Source organism: Ambystoma mexicanum, chromosome 3p (genome assembly GCF_040938575.1).
Source record: "Ambystoma mexicanum isolate Mex_15411 chromosome 3p, UKY_AmexF1_1, whole genome shotgun sequence".
Lineage (NCBI taxonomy): Eukaryota > Metazoa > Chordata > Amphibia > Caudata > Ambystomatidae > Ambystoma > Ambystoma mexicanum.
In genome coordinates this window covers 1,200,700,495-1,200,714,323 of record NC_090925.1, presented here as the reverse complement: position 1 = coordinate 1,200,714,323, position 13,829 = coordinate 1,200,700,495, and the positions used below count along the sequence as shown (strand labels likewise).

The 13,829-nt window shown below is 46.5% G+C and overlaps 1 protein-coding gene across 2 annotated transcripts in view; it reads left to right on the top strand.

Moving 5' to 3' along the window:
• The first annotated feature begins 2,432 nt into the window (after positions 1 to 2,432).
• The window catches only part of PKD2L2 (polycystin 2 like 2, transient receptor potential cation channel), an 817,035-nt gene continuing 805,638 nt past the window's right edge, over positions 2,433 to 13,829 (top strand). The window contains exon 1 of one of the 2 annotated variants that reach the window (XM_069652616.1): positions 2,433 to 2,731. The gene's annotated coding sequence lies outside the window, so the exon portion shown is untranslated. The remainder of the gene's footprint in view (positions 2,732 to 13,829) is intronic. The other variant, XM_069652617.1, reaches the window with a different exon arrangement.

The following is a 13,829-nucleotide window of genomic DNA, read 5'->3' as shown; positions in this document are numbered from 1 at the left end:
ACACATGCGGGTGACTGGGAGGGGGAGCCCTTTGCTGATTGATGGAACAGTATGAGGCTGAAGGTACAGGAATAGCAGAGTGGAGAATGGTGGCTGAATTATTCATGTGAAAGGGTGCAGATGCGTCCCATTTTTGGTTACAACCCCATGCATGTAATGAGCGCTTAGCTTTGCTGCTTACCCGAATGCTAGAAGGCAAGTTCTTGGTGGGACTGATAGGCCTGTAATCTAGGGTTCTTTTTTCTTAATTTCACTTTTGTGTTTAGACCTGTTGTAATAATTAATGCACAGACCTTTGTTTAAATATCTATTAGAACCCAGGAGGTGACCTTATGCTTCCTTCCAATCTAGGAGCTGGCATCATGGGCTCTACTACACGGTATTGCCCATGCCTCAAGTCCACTGAACAGTGTATGGCCTCCATCTTCCTCCCAATGCACGGGCACCGTCCTCCATGCAGGACCACATATCCTTCACTGCATGCCCACTCTCCTCCCGGCACCACCCCTCTGCCATTAGACACCATGGAAATGGAGAAGGGCCTAGCGCAATTCCCTTTTCTGCTTTCCGTGGCAGCCATTTTCTTTTGTAGTTTGTTTAACTTGAGAAACAGTGACAGCACTGTTTCTCAACTTAAGAAAAAAACGGAAGAAAAAATAGATTACCCCCTGGAATTTATGTCAGGGGGCAAAAAGCTACAACACCCTTGATGGGGGCATTACCCATCAGGTAATGGCAGCAAGACCCTCTTAAAGGCCCTCGGTTTAACGGCCCTCACTTTGCACCTGCAGCGTGTAGCTGATCAGTGATGCTCCTCACCTTGGCCTTTGATGCTTCATTATTCTCCAGAGAGAACCACTGATATTCTAAATGACTTCAAAAGTTCTCAGATGCAGCATCTTTTATGAATATATCATATTTACCATTGCACTGCTTGATATGCTTGATGCCTATTGGTCTTCGCGGGAGAACAAGTGGATCTGGAAGTGTAATCAAATGGGCAAAGCATGACTTCATCACCTGGGATAGCATATGATTCTGTCTGATTTAATCGAGTCGTTTTTCTCCGGTTCCATTGGGCTCAGCCGGGATGGGGAGTGTAGGGCTGCCAATAATATAGATGGGTACATATTACCTAGGATCGCCTACTACCCATGAATGCACTGCCTGGTACTCACATCACCCAGTGTTGATCACTCAATCCCATCCTTTATCAAGTAGTCAAGCTAGTTTGGCATTAGAGGTTTCGACAATACCCCTTCCCCTTCCATCGTCCATCCTTTTCCTTCCCTACTTTCACCGTGACATGAACATGTCTTGGTTCTATCACTTGGTTCTATCACTTCTGTCACATGGCTTGGCACCTCCAGCTATCAGCCGAGGGACGTTTTCAAAAATGTATCTAGTGAAGAAGCTGGACTACAAGGACACAACGGAGCACATGTGGGTCCACCACACTGCACAGGCGGGCAAATTCAAGTACTGCACTGCATCAGTGCACTAGAAACCGCCCTCGTGGAAAATTGCCTGCCCTTACGCAAAGGCTTCATTCTCCATTCTTAGATCAGCATTTGTTTGCTCCGCAACCAATGATTACAAAAACACACCTGCTACCAAAATCATACACCCCCACCCACACAATCATACACCCGCACCCTCATCCCTATTGTACCTTTCCATTTGTTTTAAATTAATGTTTCTCCCCCTCCCTTCTCTCCTCACCCGTCATTTTCCATTCTCCTGCCACAGCCACCAGTCATATTTACGCCACGTCAGGTAGGGGGGCGATATGAGACCACTATCGTGGTGGTGGGTGCAGGATAAACACATGTTGGCATGATATAACATAACATAGCCAGGGATTGACTGGCCTAGAGGGTACTCTAGAAATTTCCCAGTGGACCTCTGCACCCTGGACCTCTTTTGTATTTAATTTTCACATTTTACCATAGGAAAGGGGTTGGGCTTGCCTAAAATGTGTAATATGGGGCCACTTTGAACATTATTTCCAGGGCCTCTTTTGGTTTCCAGTCCACCCCGCAACATAGCAAGGCTGACATTAGCAACTTTCTAAAGCTCTCGCTGCCTAAGAACTGCTTCCAGCAAAGTTCTTCCTCATTAAGTTACTTCAGCCCTTTATGCAACTACACCTGCGCTACTTGGTATTATGCTGCTCAGAGCAGTTCTCTCCAGTCACGCCTGCTATCAGATGCAAGGAGATGGAGGGTTCTTAAAATTCTTAGCCATTTCCCTGTGCGCTATGCTCGACAGTCCAGTATGCCTTCTTCAACAGAAGGTGCCCCCCGTTTTACGGTGTGAGGAACGGACGGCGCCTTCCTTGGCACGGGACAAAACACAATGCCAAAGTAATGACGTCGTTTTTTGTAAAATGACAAACCGTCTTGTAATGCGGAGCGCGCCACAACCTTTGCATTCATTCTTCTGAGGTGCTTTACCAACTCTCCAGGAAGGAGACGGCCTGATGGAGCTGGCTAAACCTCGAAATTCTGCCCAGCCAGACAACACGCCTGAGGAACCAAGAACGTAGGCGTTCATCTGCCCACTGCCTGAGGGCACCTTGCTGAATGAGATGGGGTTCTAGAATGGGCAGTGAGGTGACTAGGGTTCCACCCGCGGCAGTTGGATGAGGATTATAGACACACCAGGGCAGCGTCATCATCACAGAGAAAATGGCATCTAATGAGCGACTCAAAACAAAAGGAAGGCTAACGTAAGTTGTCGTGTTTGATGACGTGTCTGGCATGACTGGGGGCTGCCTGGACCCCGAGTTTACTGTATGGCTGCCATCCTGGAAAAAAACGAAATGTTGTGGCTGGACGCCTGTTTGTCCAGGGACTCCTGTATGTCTAGGTCTGTTCGATTATTAACAGCTCACAGGTACCCTCGCTTCCTTCAAGCCGGATGCGGCCTCACTGCACAAAACAATAATGCCGTTAGCCTAGCGGAAGTGCCCATTTCTGCAGTACCTTCCTATTGCAGTTATCCTTGGAAACAACGTGCTGCCCACTAGCAGCAACATCTAAACCGCCCTTGATTACCCGCAGCTCGTATAGCTCATTAAGATAAGAGTTTGCTTCTGAGAGCTGTGTGAATACTGACGAGCGCATGGTCGAGCCCTGGAAGGGGCAACTCAGTCTTTGAATATTTTGTGCTCGTTGTATTTAACACCATTGCATTGGATAATAGCAGCACTGCTCTATAGCAGCAACACGCATTGCCTTCTGGGAGGACAGCGCAAGTGTTAAGTGCTTGCCTCACACAAGTTGCCAGCCTGCACTTCCAAAGTGTGACACCTGGCATAGCTGAATCGGCCCTTTATCCTTCGTAGGTTGATAACTTGAGTTCCATAGAACTGGATAATACAAACTGTTTTACAATAAAGCATGGAAGCAGGAAGAATGTATGGTTCTTTTAATGTTTTTTTGCAGCAGTAAAAAGATTACCCCAGTCACAATCCTTTGTCTGTGTGCAAAAATGCTTTGGCGGAAGAGCTTTTTTGGTCTAGGATGCTAATTGCACCAGCATTGATGCAGAGTTTCTGTAATATGTCCCGTACGATGCTTTATAGAGATTGACCTTACAGTTTAAATTCACTTTTCACGTGCCCCCTGCACCGAGCTGCATGTGTCCATAATCTGATTCAGAGCAGAGAATTTGAGAGAGAACTGGCACACATTGCATGGGGCCAGGGTACCAGGCTTGCAATGGAAGTCTTCTTTTCCTGGGCCAGTGCTGAGCGCACAGTCGCCTCCACTGGCGTGTGTGGAGAGGAGTAGGCCATGGCTTTCGTATACACTTCTGTTTCCAAGCCTGGGTTGCTGGTGGCAACACAGTCCTCCCCTGTAGCCTATTATTGAGCAAACTTGTACGAGTGGAGCAGTGCTCCAAGTCTAGACATGGGGACTAAGGTACAGCACAGGGGTGCAGTAATCTGGGGAGCGAGACAAGCCGCATTGCTCAGATGGTGATACCGCATGCTTGGGAGAGGAGCACATTGGAGCAAATGCGTATAGCAACAAGCATGAGGTGCAAGTCTTTTAGAAGAGATCTGTACGTGTGCAAAGGGACTGAGAGAGGCAGATTGAGCTGTGTTAAAGCCATCAAACTAAAGATATCCAGGGCCTGGAAACAAGACTAGACTTCAGTTTTTATAGGCACCTGAATACTTGGCATATTTGAACTGTGCGCCATCGTCGGGAGTTATGGGGCACCTGCATGCGATGGCACCTGGCTAACATAGGCTGATGTTCCCCACTCGAGGACTATGTTAGAGAGACTGCGGGGCCTTCTGGGAAGAGCAGCCTCCCAGAGCAGCCTTTTCATCTCGGCACCACTCGACAGCCAGCAGCCGAAAATGCAAAGGCTGGGCTTTCTGCCCCGCCCCTCCCTGCCCCCGCATACCGAGCAGACGGCCGATGATCTGCCATGTGTGATGCAGGCAGCACTTATAATATGCCTGCCTATCTGTGCAGCCCACGCATGTTCAGCACATGTAACATTTGAAAGAATCGTTAGGGCGGTGGGGGAGAACAAGAACATGGGAGGCTTATGGCATCTAATCTGGTAGGGAACACGTTATTCAGTAAATGACACACGAGGGAAACCTCTGTTAGAGACGCATAGGTAAAGAAAGTACCAAAGCAGGTGGGGAGTTGGGTGGGGGAGTGGGTGGAAGGATGCAACAAATGATTAACATGCTACAGTCAAACGATATAAGAATGGTGTGGGCCCTACCAAAAGGGGAGCCTGCCACTCCTGATCTAGGTGCGATGTGGGCCTGGGAAGTCATCTTTCTATCGCTACTGAAGTAAATGAGATACTGGTCTCAGAAGAACCATGGATGGTGCAAGGGGGCTAAAGTTATATGTGATGTACTATACCATGACAAAAGTTGGCAGAATGACCCAGGGTAAATAGAAGTTGTTAGGCCATGTTAGATTTTAGGATATTGTGCTGGTGGAAATGCTAGAGGAACACGCAAAAAAATGGTTGCAGGCTCTGCCCATGATTCTCCATTGTATAGATCGTATTAGAAGGTTGTGGTATGATTTGATTAATGTCCTTATTCCAAATCCACAGCAAAGGAGTACATTGCCATGCAGAAATAAAATACAAATGACATGAACTAATAAGTAGTAACTCAGAAGTAGAAAGTACTAAGACAAGGAAGATCTGTAGTGAGTCACAACATCATAACCCGATCAGTACTGTGACGAGGAGGTGGCACAGAGCAGTACCGAGTACCTCCCAGAACCACTCCGCCATTCTTGTGGTTCTCGACAGCCAATTGGAAAGAACCAAGTTAAAAGCAAGGAAGGTCTTGACAAAGTGTCAAGCCCGCCCTGGAGGAACCACGAGATGGAGTACCTTCAGGGAAGGAGAGAGGCAGACCGGGAAGCCGAGAAAGAAGGAGGTTGCTGTCACGCTGGTCCAGTGTGCAGGGTCAGCGCAGCGAGCAGCAAGGAAGACGTTCCTGGCATCCCTGAAGGTCGGTACCCACGGCGGAACAGTCAGACACTAACAAAAAAGAAGGAGGCAAGGCTGAGCCACCGGCATATGGAGATGAGAGAAGAAAATAGGGGAAGCTCCATCGCAGACAACAGGTGCACGGGACAACCCGAGATCATCACAAACCACAAAATAAAGTACACTGATGGATAATGAGCTGTTGGGACATCTGTAGAGTGGCAGAGGCAACTTGAGGGAGCAAGTAAGCACAAGAAGACACATGATTGGCTCTGGGACCCTGATGGAAGGGACATTTAGAAAACAAATGAGATTACACTTGGCGGAACAGTGAAACAAGTTTAGTGGAGTACTGGCGAAACCCTGCAGTGTGAGTCTGGGACCCGCACCCATATAAAACCAAGCCTGTGTGTGACATCAAGAAACCACAAGGAGAACTGTGAGAGTGATATACACAAAGGCAGTACATGGCAGAGCAGTAAACCAAGTCTGGATTTGACATCACAGCTCGGAAGTGCATCCAAGATACTCTTATTCATCACCGTGAAAGACCGAAGAAATATCGGGGCTTAGTATCACAAATGAAATACACCAATCACGGGCTGAAAAGATACAAGTATCTTTTATTTCTGTACAGTCAAAGCAAAACAGATAGCTATCTGGCTCCCAGCACCTCACAGTGTGTACCAGCAGACACAGTGAGGGGTGAGAGTGCTGGACATCTGAACACAGACATATTTATACCATTTTTGAAACATTGTCCAGCCTCTCTCCAAGCTAATAATTCACATGCTATAGTTAGTTCCCCGTTCACATGTCAAATATTACAATATTGTACAAGGAATTAAACAAATGTGCATGTCCATGAAGATACAATGATGCTTGTTGGTTCTCTGATCCACGGTAAGCCTTGTTCCAAGAATCGCTACAATGCGGTTCAGCCAGACCACACGATTTGAGTTTAGTTTCCATTGTCTCATTGTTTATATAAGGATGAAGCTTGTGAGCGCAGACAACACTTGGACTGCAGTTCATATGAGCCACAAGGTTTCTTTGCATTGGTCAAACAGTCTGCTCTCGGTCAACCTAAACATTAACAGAGCTCAAAAGTCATTCAGCTTCGCTGCGAGTTGAAAACACAGTCCACCATTTTAGGACACAGAAACAAGAGTTTAAATCAAAATGGCGGACAATTCTTCAAAGGGCGGCGACATCGATCGAAAAAATCGGAACATTATGAACGTGGTTTTCTGTGTAATGCGAATGAACTTAGGTCAATATTCATAACAAGGCGGTATTATGTGATTATGTTTTAACAGCCATACCATGTAAGAGGAAACGAGGTCTGCCAACTAGGGCCAAGGACCCACCACAGCTTGGAAGGGCATCCAAGCTACCTTTCTTCATCACAGTACCTGGTAGGAAGAAACCAGGTCTGCCAACCAGGAAAAGGACACACCACAGCTTGGAAATGCATCCAAGCTACACATCTTCTTTGTAGTGCTGGGTAGGAAGAAACCAGCTCTGCCAACCAGGGTCAGGGACCCACCACAATCTGGAGACGCATCCAAACTCTACTTCCTTGTAATTGTACCTGGTGAAAAGGAAACTAGGTCTGCCAATCAGTGTCGAGGACTCAGAACCAGAGAAGAAGCCTGAGAAGGGCCAACTAGGGAACAGAGATTTCCCAGTAATTGTTGAACTGTATTGCAAGTCTGAAGAATGCTGGGGCAGGGAGACATAACGCCAGCAGTTGATGAACTTCACAAGAAGCCTGAGTAAGGCCGGGGAAGCGAGATATTCACCAACACTTGGGAAACTGAAGATTCCAGAACTGTCTTTTTGTCCAGGGGAAGGGAGTCATTCCCTTTGGACTAGAAATACCTACTTTTCATTTAGTTTAAACTTAGAGTGTGAGGGACAGAGTTAGGATTCTGACATTGGGACTTTTGCTTTTGGACATTCTGACACTGACACTGGTTATGTTGGTTGAGGCAGGGAAACCCCTCTTAGAATTAGGGCAAGATAGGGGTTTCTTTTCATTTTCTCACTTAAATAAAAGTTTTTGCTAGTAAATATGAACCCTCTGTGTCGGAGTCTTACTTCTGCACCCTTAGAGCATTAGCAGTCAATACTAACTCTCAGTTTTTGATGGTCTGACAGCGCCAAACTAACTAGACTTCTTGGTGCTGTGCGAGTGATTCGAAAATCTGGAAAGTGCAAAAGATAGCACCATAGGGTCTTAGTGGTTTGAATGTGTGGAACGGTTCTTGCAACATGGCTCCAAGCAGTTCAACAGTAAAAACACTAGGATCCTAACTGCCTTGGCTCTCTGGGTTCTGTGAGTCCCAGTCCAGGAGGTCAGGGACAGGATGAGTCCTTTTCTCATTCTCCCAAACATAGGGAAGGCTGGCACACAATGATATGGGTCCCTGAATACGGCAAGGTCCTGTACCGCTGTGGCTGCCAGAGAGGCAGGTCTTGTTTCGGCAGCAGATCACCCCCAATGTTCCCTGTGGATGGTTAGGGAGCTGAACTTGCCTTTGCCTTAGACTACCTATCTTCACCTCACAACTGAAGGACTTTTGAAAAGGACTGCTCTCCCAATAGGTTCCAAGCAAATTCTTCTTCAATGGCTGAAGTCCGGAGATTAATGAAATAAGTGGTGGGAGACCCCCTTTTTTAAAGGTAAAAGTCCACAGGTGATTGGACAATAGCAAGCCTACTTTAGTGGTCCAATCCCTATTCTTGCAAAACGTGGACTGTACCTCCTGACATCACTCCCAAAGGCTCTGTGATACAGGAAGTGGAGGGGACAGGAAGGAAAGATAGAGGAAGAGAGTCACAGGATGATGGAACCTTCTCCAACAATAAATAACTCCCATTGTCTACACTCACCCTGCCCCCTTCTCTTCTGAATAGAGTAAGATGCCTTTAGATATGCAGCACCCAGATGTGAGGCTACTCCCGTTGTCAATGACTGTCTCTCGGGGAATGTGTCACCTGCCGTCATAAAGGAACAAAAAGAGAAGCAAACCACAAGGCTACACTCCTGATCCAAGTTGCAAGGCCAACTGGCCTGGGGAGAGTACACATAATCATTTCACAGCTGAGCTGTTCTCAAAAGGCCGAAACATGTGTGATTTCAAATTGCCGTGGCTGTAATATTCATGAGAAATACCATCCAGCATACGATAACTCATGTATGGCTTATAATTAAAGCTTATTCTACCACCAGGAGCATATCCCCAAAATTATGGAGTTTTGGTACATGGGTGCATATCTTAAATGCAGCCCTTGCCCTGCAGAAGCATGGCCATCATTGCAGCTGTCAAATGGGCACCTGTGGCCTCTGAACCTGCTTTGTGCCACTAGAGAGCAGGTGCTACAGATCAGGCTACTGATGCAGCAGGGGACAAATCTACACTATGTTTAAGGCATGGATCTTATAAAAGGGGAATCTGGTTGGCAGATTACCCTTTCAGAGATGGAAATACCAGAGCCATTTGATCCATGAATACAAAATAAAAAAGCCAGGGCTTCAACATTTGACAGATGGCAATTTTTCACAGCTGCCATCTCAGCGTTGCTGTAATCAAGTACAAATGCACAGGGAATGTGCTGAATGTGTTGTCAGAAAAGTGAATTGGGGCTGTGTATTGTACAGGAAACGCAGTACTAGAAAAATAGTGCTGTCACAGTATTGGCCAGATTACAGGTGCTGTGTCCTCACTATGTGAAATATCCTGTGGAACACTAGGCACACTTTGCCATCATTCAAGACCCTTGGTCTCAGTCAATGACCTCTAGTTGTGTTCACGGACAGTGCATGCATGTGGAAACCATGTTGCCCATGGACACTGTGTGCTGCAAGAACATTTTATTTTCTTTGAAATATGACAATAGCAATGTAAAAAGAAGCAGGCATTAGTAGCAGCAATATGCTTTGTGTACCATGACATGGTGCACTGTCGTTGTCACTTTGGAGCTGATTGTATTTCAACATATGGTGATAGGTTGAAGCACATCTACCTTTCTCCTGACTTCATCTTCATGGCGCTGGTTATGAAGCCGTGAAAACTCCCTCTTGTGAGACTCCAGGAATCAGGAAGCCCTACACACCCTGGAATTAAAATCTAACCAATATGATACATCAGAGGGGACTCGAACAACCTCCAAAGTTCAATTAAACCCCCACTTTATGTCTGCAGGTACACGTTGTGAACCTCTGATTTCAGAATGGGGATAACGACAACTAAACGAGCTTCTCCATGTGTTCAATAAGTGAAGGCACTTTTGAACTTTCATGCCTCGCTGTATTGATTACAGCCGAGCCTTGGTTTCTGCTTTTAGTTAATTAGGGGGTGTACCGCATATTGATGAATTGGAACAGAAGAAGTTCCAAGATGAATGTTCATACAGGTTTGTACCAGTATTAAACTACACCTGTCAATGCGCAAGACAGAATAAGCATAAGCAACTATTTTCCCTGATTCATGTCGTAAGAGAAAATGCGATGACAGAAACCTGTTGGAAAAATGATCTACACATGTTAATGTTAATGTTAATGTTAATGTTAATGTTAAAGGACATTTGTACCGCGCACTATCACCACCGGAGTGGTCCCCAGGCGCTCTGGCAGCTCTGAAAGAGGAAGGGAAGGGGGGTTAGTGGAAGCTGGAAAAGTGCAAGAGAGCAGTGATGTGCTGTTGGCGGCCTCAGCCCGGTGGATCTGTTGGCTGGGCCTGGGGTGTTTGCAGCTGAAAGTCGCTGTGTACTATTGTGCGAGTCTATGTGTGTTTTTGTTTTGTTGTTGCAATGTAGTGAAGTTTGTGCGGTTTGTTGTGCTGTAGGTTTCTGGATGAGTTTGGTTTAGAGTTTGAGAGGTGTATGCAGAGGGGAAAATTGTTAGTGCAATTGGTTAGTTGACATCTCTATCCTGAATTGAGGCGCTGGGCTTGTGTAATCTCCCCAGATGGGTTTGGGAGCGCCCCTGCACCTCTGACCTGATCAGGCCCGTCTCGCCTTTAAGGTCCCTTTCACATCTGGCCCCTCCTCCACCTGCCTCCCTAGCCGCCCTACCTGTCTTCCCTTCCCACTCATACGGCCAGTGCACCTGCCAATGTCCACAACTCAACTAGTGTGGTGATTGTCAATGTCCCAACAAGTTACACAACTCTGTGGTACCTGGTGGCAACTAAGTAGTGAGTGCCGGTGTTGGGTGGGATTAGAGTGGGGTTGTTGATTCCCTCTCCATGGGTGTCGTTTGTGTTCCACTCTACCCAGCGTCACCCGACCAGATGACGTGGGAGCTTCTCAGTCGGTTCTGGGAGTTGTCTGTTTCCACTCCAGTTTAGTCGTCCCTTTCTGTTGTTTCGGTTTTCAGTTTGAATCGGTTGTGTTGAAGAGTCAGGTTTTTAGTAATTTCCTAAACTTTATGTGATCTTTGGTGTTTCTTATTTCTTTTGGGATGTTGTTCCAGGTTTTTTCGGCTAAGTGGTAGAAGGAGGTGCCTCCAAGTTTTTTCTTGAGGTATGGTTTTGGTTCCAGGCAGATATCATTGCTTGACCTGAGGAGTCTTGTTGGCTTGTAGATTGTTATTTTCTTTTGTAGGAATTCTGCTCTTTGTCCACTGATTGCCCTGTGCGTTATGCACATTGTTTTGAAGGTGATGCAATGTTTTACTGGGAGCCAGTGTAGTGTTTTTAGGGCAGGAGTGATGTGTTCTCTTCTTGATAGTTTGAGGAGCAGCCTGGCTGCTGTATTGTGGATCTGTTGTAGTTTCTTCAGGAGGTATTCTGGTATTCCGAGTCAGAGGCTGTTTGCATATTCGATTCTTGACATGATGAGGGCGACGATAGTGAGTGTTTTGTGCGTGAAGGAGAGGAAAGATAGGATTCTTCTTTCCGTGTGGAGGAAAAAGCATTTCTTGACTGTTGCATTTATTTGTGGTTCTACGGTTAGGGTGTTGTCCATCAGGACTCCCAGATTTTTTACTACCTTAGATGGTGACGGTGCGGTTCCCACATATGAACAATGCACAAGCATGAATCAGTCAGAATAGAACCACATTGAAATGAGTAATAGAATGCCTGTTTTGTGCACCTTAACTATTTATTAAGACACATTTGCTGTTTAGTGTTTATGCATGTCTTGTTATAATGATTAGAAAGTGCTTGTCACGACTCGCTCCCTTCGCTCCCGTTCCCGCCACTTGGGGGCATGTTTTGGGGCTTATTCCTTGCTGGACATTTCCTCCGAACCTAATGCCACAGTGCTGTAATGAATTGGGAGCGCAAAATCCCTATTTTCCAAACTACTTCCCTTCCGGATCCATTCCAGGTCTTTGGCAGCCAGCATGCTTCTTTAACCAAATGACTGTGTTTCCCAGAATGCCTGGCCCCCTGCTCCACCTCCACCCTTGCAGGACTAGGTTGGGTGGAGGATAAGCAACACCTGTGGCTGCAGGTGCAGCAGTCAGCACACCTGAGGCGTGTGCTCGTTTAGCAGCTTTAAAAGCCACAGTCTCACTTCAGTCCAGCGCTGGTCATCGTTTGCAGTGTTCCTGTTTTTGACTAGTCCCTTGTTCACTGTTCCTTGCCCTTTTACCTAGGTCCTGGTTCCTGTTTTCTTGTTCCCTCCGCCCTGAATCTCTGATTCATGCTCTAATTGATTTCTGCTCCCTTGTTTCCCTTTTTTCCTTCCTCTGTTTACAGGCAGCATTTCTCAGTGCTTTCCCTTTTCAAATGCAGCCCAGTTGGTATTTCTTTGACTCTGTCCTTTGCTGCTGTTAACCCGTATGCCTTAGCCTTCCTCTTTTGCTTCCTGTCTTTTCCTTGGAAGGATAGGGAGAAGTTTGCATTGGTTATTTAGCTTTTTCCCTGCTCCTGATCCTTACTTCTTTTGGGATCCATTTCAGGTTTTCCTTAGCACTTCTGCATTTATTTTCCCATTTGATTTTAGGTGTGGTGTGCGGTTGTTAGCTAGCTCCTGTGTGAATGCTTATGTTTTCCTCACTATTTGTTATCACTATTTCAACTTAGGTATTTAGTTTTCTGCAGCGGATCACTCTAGGCTGCCTTCCAGCCTTCACCCTTGCCCTGTCGGGCTCCCCACTTAACAGCGGATTCACGCTCTGCTGCATTCCAGCCTCCGCCCTTGTCCTCTGGGCTCCCTGCCCTGCAGCCTGCCTCGCTCCGGCTGCCTTCAGCCCTTGTCCTCTTGGGCCCCCTGTTCTACAGTCTACCTCTCCCTGGCAACCTACAGCCCGTGCCCTCTGGACCTTCCTACTTCTCCCATTGCTGTTCTAGCCTCTCGGGGTCCCAGTTCATCAACAGGATTCATGGGCTAGCTGACGTTCAAGAGGTTTATTCTCGTCCTTGTGAGTACAGTTCTTTAGTTCCCTTATTTGATACCATCAGAGTGTTAGTTCACAGATCCTGTCATTGCTTGCCCTCTACGTGGGTTTAGCGCTGTCAGTACCTGTAACAGCAATTGGGGGTAAGGCGCTTGCCGACTTTCCTCGCGGTCAGGTGCTTACCCCACATCCCTTTTCACATATTGGGTTTAATATCACACTCTGTTTGCACTCCTGGCTTCTAGCATACATGAGTCGTTGTTCCTATGTGCACATTTCCCTTGCCATATTCGCTGCCTTAGTATTCGCAGGACTAATCCTGACAGAATGACCAGCCCAAAATTCCCATTGAATATGGCAAGTTTAAGAAAGAAAGGCAGCAAGGCCTCTAACAAGTTTGTACAGAAAGCTTCCCCTACATTTACCTGTGACAATCAAATCACTAGTCTTGGTTTAAATGAACTCCTTGTCACGAATGGGCATTTACGAGCAGAGTATTTTTCCCATAGGATGGCTCATCCTACATTGCCTGATCCTAGTTCGATCTTTTGTTCTGATCCCGATTCTATGTCAGCGCAAGCCTTAACCGTAGAAAACAACACACTGTCAGACTTATTAGACAAGAGTACCTCGGTTGTTGAAACCCATGATTCCAGTTGTGCTTCACCTCAGATAGAACAGTTTCATGGTACAAACATAAAGAATGGAGGGGTTCCTTGCATAACGTCTGTTTTCTACCCTCAGTCCAAATACTTCTTTGCACAAGTACATACGGTAGTCCCTAATGTCAAGAGGTCTAAGGTCAATAGTTTGCTTAAGGGTAACACAGACCAAGTTAGTATGAGAAAGTATAAATCTCAGAACCTGAAAGCAGTAGAGGACAGTGCACAATCGGTGCACATCCAGATTGCTAGTGCAGGATCCAGCCCTGATGCTACTATGCCTCCCCCTGTGCCTACTGATAGTGATGTACAGTTAATGCAGG